Genomic DNA, 6,443 nt, shown 5'->3' with positions numbered 1-6,443 from the left:
ATTTTTTCACATATTGCCATTTAAAACTTTTGAGACACCTAACATTTAAATAAATCCCTGCTATTTAGGTGTGATGTTTAAGTGACATGCTGTGAACATATCTTTCTAATTTATTCTTTATTAAGATCCTAAGTAGGGCCCGGCGGCATGGCCTAGCGGCTAAAGTCCTCGCCTTCAATGTGCCAGGATCCCATATGGGTGCCGGTTCTAATCCTGGCTTCCCATCCAGCTCCCTGCTTGTGGCCTGGGAAAGCAGTCGAGGACAGCCCAAAGCTTTGGGACCCTGCACCCGCGTGGGAGACCCAGAAGAGGTTCCTGGATTCTGGCTTCAGATTGGCACAGCACCGGCCATTGTGTTCACTTGGGGAGTGAATCATCAGACGGAAGATCTTCTTCTTTCTCTCCTCCTCTCTGTATATCTGATTTTCCAATAAATAAATAAATCTTTTAAAAAAAAAGATCCTAAGTAACGCAGACATTTAATATATCTAATGTTGATTAACTGGCATCTGAAAATAAACATGTTTCTTTCTGAGTGGCCTTTGGAAAGATAGAACAAGCATCGTTTCTAGTCACACATTTCTTTCCTAACATGCACTAATTTAAAAATCATCTAATCAGAAGGGTCAAATGGTACTCAAACCAGAAGTCCAGCCAATCTGGCCTTTCTCTCTCTTCACTTTGGTTTGTGTGCCCACTTACAGTAAATGTCCCACTTTATCTATCAGAAATGCTACGGACGTCTCTAAAAGGCTCAACTGTTTTCTTGAGTCTCTGAATGATGACAGCATTCTGCAAATCAGCTTCTGCCAGTGTAAGCATTTCGTCCAGCAATCAGAGGGAGGGAAGGGTTGTTGTCAGGGAGAAAGGAGGACCTTTTCAAGATCCTTGTTATTTCTCCATGAAGTCCTTGATGTGACTTACCCTATAGGAAACGTTAAACTTCTGGACAATCCTTTTCCCACTGGCCAGCCAAATCTGTACAGTAGTGATGGGTTCCAAGTGGTTCGGTGGGACAGCAGACAAATCATTTTTATTTTCAACTTCAAGAATTTTCCTTTTAGAAACAGTATTTTTGTGTGGCACTTCCCAGGCAGTGGCTGGGAACCGCAACACAGGCTATGTTAGCATGCACACTTCATTTTCATTATCTTCAACTTTAATATCCACTTCTTTATCAAAAACTTCCCGTGACACTGAAGGCAATTCCCCCTTTATGATGGAGTTCTGAAACTGCTGACTTTTACCATCAGAATAACTTCTGAAATCATCATTGACTGTGAATCCATTTTTCCATGACTTTATACTTACATCTGCCTGTTTCTTCTGTTACCTGGGAATAAACACTCGGCTCCAACCTTCTGAGCTTCATCAAAAAAGCAAAATATTCATAATCTGCTTGTCGATTATTACTATGATGTTGATTGTCAGATGCGGATTCACAAACCCATTCTCATTTTATGCTTCCAAAGCCATCTACTTCTTTCATTGTCTTAGCAGCACTCATATGAGATGCCAGCATCTCAGGTGAGGGCTTTTCCCTCTATGCCTCAACATTGACTCCATCAAGGGCTTATAAACAAAAAGGAAGAATAACCAGAATGAGCACCTTGCTCAGTCTCAGCATTGTGAGACCTTTGGCGATGTTATGGCACAGCAAGGAGGCTCTCACCAGATGCCATGCAGATGCCAATGTCATGCTCTTGAACTTCCCTGCCTCCAGAACTGAGCCCCATAAACACTTCATTTGTTAAACAAAGTAAACAATTCCTTTAAATCAATTGGTCACAGGTATCATATATTGCAGAAACAGAAAAATGGATCAGGACACAGTCTTACAGAACAGATAACTGTTTAAAAGCAAATGAGCTTGGGCTGGAGCTGAGGCATAGGAGGTTAAGTCTCCACCTACAGCACTGGCATCTCATGTGGACACAGGGTCATTTCCTGGCTGCTCCAATTCCAATCTAATTCTCTCAATATGACCTGGGAAAAGCAGTAGAACATGACTCAAGTACTTGGGCACCTGCATCCATGTGGAATATCCAGAAGAATTTCCTGGCTCCTAGCTTTGGACGTGCTGAGCTGCAATTGTTGCAGTGATTTAGGGAACCAGGAAATGGAAAATCAATCTATCTCTCTCTCATTTCTTCTCTCTGTACCTCTGCCTTTCAAATAAAAATGAAATAAATCTTTTAAAAAATCAGATCAGGGCCTGGAGTGGTAGCCTACTGACTAAAGTCCTCGCCTTGCATGTTCCAGGATCCCATATGGGCACCGGTTCATGTTCCGGCTGTTCCACTTCTCATCCAGCTCCCTGCTTGTGGACTGGGAAAGCAGTTGAGGACAGCCCAAAGCCTTGGGACCCTGCACCTGCATGGGAGACCTGGAGGAAGTTCCTGGCTCCTCTGGCTTCGGATTGGCGCATATTTGCAGTCATTCTTTTCTCTATAATAAAAACCACCTCATTCTTCTATACACACTTCTAAGCTTCTGCTTCTGCTCAATGAAAGTAATAGTGGCTACTGACTCTCATGCTATCATAACTTTTCAATCAAGAGCCTCTCCTTGTTCTCACTGAATTCCACATTATTATTTCTGCGCCACAAACTTGACACTTACTGTTCCTCTTTGTGGAATGCACTTCCTCCTTTGCTCACTTTACCAATTCAGGTGAAGAGGCCTCCTCTGGCTTTACCTGAATTGATTTTCTCAAAACATCCAATTGTATTGAGTACTGTTATAAAGATATACATGGGCTAGAAATATTCTACAGAAAGTACCAGTATAATAGGCTATAAGTACCTGGTGGTTCAGCAGTCTATATTTTCCTGAGTGTGCCTGAAAATGCTGAGTTTTATCTGTCTATTTCTCTTTTTCTTCTTTTTTTAAGATTAATTTTTCATTATTATTATTTAAAAAGCAGATTTACAGATAAAAGAGAGACAAAAAGTGAAGTCTTCCATCCAATGATTTATTTCCCAAATGGCTAGAGCTGAGCCCATCCAAAACTAGGAGCTAGGAGCCTCCTTGGGGTCCACCACATGAGTATGGTGTCCCAAGGCTTTGAGCCACCCTCCATTGCTTTCCCAGTCCATAAGCAGGGTGCTGGATTGGAATTGGAGCAGCCTAGACAAACTACCTCCCATATTGGATGCCAGTGCCTTCAGACAGAGGATCATCTGTTATGCCACTATACAGACCTTTAAGCTCTGTATTTCTAGAGGCAACAACAAGAATCCTCCTCAACCCCTTTGTATTCTTGCTTATCACGAAGGACTACTCTGCTTTCATATCTTCTCGGATAACACCCATCTACATCCTTCTCATGACTCATAGGTGACTCTCTTGTTCTCCATATAGCAATAACCTGAATAAAATCACCTCCTTAATTGGCTTATACATCTTGTCTTTCTCTTCCAGACTTTTTCTTTCCCCGTCCCCTAACCCCATACCAGTAATATAGTTTCTTGCTCCATGACTCAACTATATTAGGTAAGCTTATTTTCAGGACATTTGCCTTGTAGTAAAAATTACTGTAGGGCAAGATGCTTGGGCAAGTGCTCAAAAATATGATGCAGAGATTTTTCTGGGGTTATTGTAAAAGGCTGTAAGACTTCCTCATGTCTGCTTGTTAATAAACGTTTATATTGGTGGGGTAATTCAGTTGAAGATATCCATCCATTGTAACACATTGTGTAGTAACAAAGTTGTGCAGGAGGAGACCTACAAAAACTTGTGAGATCAAATTGGCTTAGGTCAGTTTATAATGATAATATGATTAGAAATAGAAATTGTTCAATATCCACTGTTGCTTATTTAATTTGTGAGTGTCTTTTAATTTCTTCTCCTGTTCTTTATTGTCTTCTCTATAATTAAAAGTTAGGACTTCTACACCCACACGGCTTAGTATCTATGTTAATGTGACTTTTCCAGTTCCTCCATCAGCATGATTATACTTATTCTAGGAAATTCTTATCCAGAAATATAATAGTTACAAATTCTTTGCCAATCATAACCAAACCCATTCCTCAACTGAAAGACATGCCTTACAGTAGACATTAAGTTTTATGAATATCAGGACTTCACCCTCCCAAATTTTAGATGTTATTAAATCTGTTCAAATATACCCCTTCTTGATTTGCAAAGAATAAACACAGCTTAGTCCATTCAAGAGGTTATTTTAGTGATGTTTGGAGAGCCAGTATATGTAACATGATCACTGACGAAATCATTTACCAGCTCAACTTCCTTAGTCTGATATTTTTCACTGAGTCTTTGATTCTTCAACCGACAATTGTTGTTTCAAAGAAGTGTTGGTGACTTGTCTGGGGCGCCTCTGCCGGACGGAACCCCGCCGGGGTCTCGGCCACAGTCCCCGCCGCAAGGCGGGGGCAGAGGCTTGGGCTCTGGGCAGCCAGTGCACCAAGTGGTGCCATAAAATGTATGTATTTGGCCTTTAGGAGCTTTATACCTTTATAAGATTTGTGTGTTTTGCCTTTACATGCTCCACCTAATGGTGAAGGGCATTTACTACACTCGATTCTCCTGCCACTCATCTAAAAAGATGTGATTCCAAAAGGCTTAAGCCAAACTGTGTATGTTAACTGTCTTTAATTTCAACAAAAAGAATACATTGCTAGCATTAATTATGTTGTTAAGAAGCCACATATTTCACCAATAAAATTCAATTTTCAGTATTGGCAATGATAATTAATAATTTACCTGGTATTGCTATAGTTGCTTTAACTATGGATAAAAGAAGCACATCTTAGACTTTTTAGTAGATTTTTAAAAGATTTGTTTACTTTTATTTGAAAGGCAAATTTTTCAGAGAGAGTAGGAGAGACAGAGAGAGGTCCTCCACCCATTGTTTCACTCTGCAAATGACTGCAATGCCCAGAGCTGAACTGACCTGAAACCAGAGGCTTCTTCCGGGTCTCCCAAGCACCTGAGCCATCTTCCACTGCTTTTCCTGACCACAAGCAGGGAGGTAGATTGGAAGTGGAGCAGTCGGGACATGAACAGGCACCCATATCAAACACTGGCACTGCAAGCTGAGGATTAGCTTGTTATATCTGTGTCCTAGCCCCATAGATATCTTTTAACAGGCATACAGCAATTTTTCATTCACTGGTTCATTGCCCAAATGTCCACAACAGCCAAGGCTGGACCAAATCAAAGTCAAGAGTCAGGAATTCATTCTGTACCTCCCACACTAGAGACAGGGATCTAAGTACTTCAGCCATCTGTTGTTTTCCATGGTATACATTAGCAGGAAGCTGGCTCAGAAGCAGAGTGGCTGGGATTTGAATCAGCACTCTGATGTAGGATGGGGGAGTCCCAAGTAGCAATTTAGCCACTGCAACAAACATATGCCCGAGCAGGAGACATTTTAAGCATAAAGTAGGATGTGTGTGTGCAGAACATAGACCAGAAGGGATGAAAGAACCAGGTAGACACTAAATATTTATGAGGCACCTAGTATTTATGGCACACTGAGTATACATGGGACGTTTCATATTTACAAGAACTTAAATCAGCCAGTTAAAAGTAACACCTAATCTAGACCCATGCATTCTCCAGCTAAGAAATGGAAAACAAACTCAAGCTGCTTTTTGTTCCTATGGTCAACATCAGTATGGACAGACACACTTATCCACGGGATTATCCAGTACAATATGTGTGTATAATTGGCTTCACGTTTCCCTCACTTGCAAAACATCTTTATTCAAAGTTTTTTAAATTTTTAAAATTTTATTTACCGTTTAAATTTATTTGAGAAGGAGGGGGAAAGGGACAGAGAGAGATGTACATAGATAGGTCTAGAGACCACAATCTCTCCTGGTTTGGCTGCAGTATCTGGGGCTGGGCTGAAACCAGGAGCCAGGAGCCAGGAGCTCAGTTCACTCCAGGAGAGTAGTAGGAACCCAAGCACTTAAGCAGTCTTTTGCTGTCTCCCAGGACATACATTACAAGAAACTTGGAATCAGAAACCAGATCTGAAAATTGAACTAAGTCCTCTGATGGTGGAACATGGGCATTTTAACTGCTAGATTAAATGCCCATATCCTGTTTCTTTTTTTTTTTAATCAGGCTATGGAGATGTTATTTACATAGCACATAAATCAACCATTTGCATTCCGCAACACATGCTTTCTAGTATTTAAAATAATAAAATCATTATTAATAAGATATATGAAACAAAATTTGCCATTTTAACAATTTAATGTGTACAATTTCACAATATGTTGTAGATAATGCTGCAACGAACTTTGGCACACAAATATCTGATTCCTACTTGCAAAACTTTTAGATATATATCCAGTAATAGAACAGTTGCATTATATGTTCATCTTATACCTAACTTTTTAAGGAAGTTCCAACCTATTTTCTACAGTAGCAGTACCATTTCACATTCTCACCAGCAATGACTGAAGGTT

General features: G+C 40.4%; 1 pseudogene; it reads right to left on the bottom strand.

Moving 5' to 3' along the window:
- Positions 1-717: 717 nt before the first annotated feature.
- On the bottom strand, positions 718-1,489 carry LOC121169501 (annotated as a pseudogene).
- Positions 1,490-6,443: the final 4,954 nt, after the last annotated feature.

This window comes from Ochotona curzoniae, unplaced genomic scaffold (genome assembly GCF_017591425.1).
Source record: "Ochotona curzoniae isolate NIBS_2020 unplaced genomic scaffold, NIBS_Ocur_1.0 scaffold_1852, whole genome shotgun sequence".
NCBI lineage: Eukaryota > Metazoa > Chordata > Mammalia > Lagomorpha > Ochotonidae > Ochotona > Ochotona curzoniae.
This window is presented reverse-complemented; position numbering and strand designations above follow the sequence as displayed.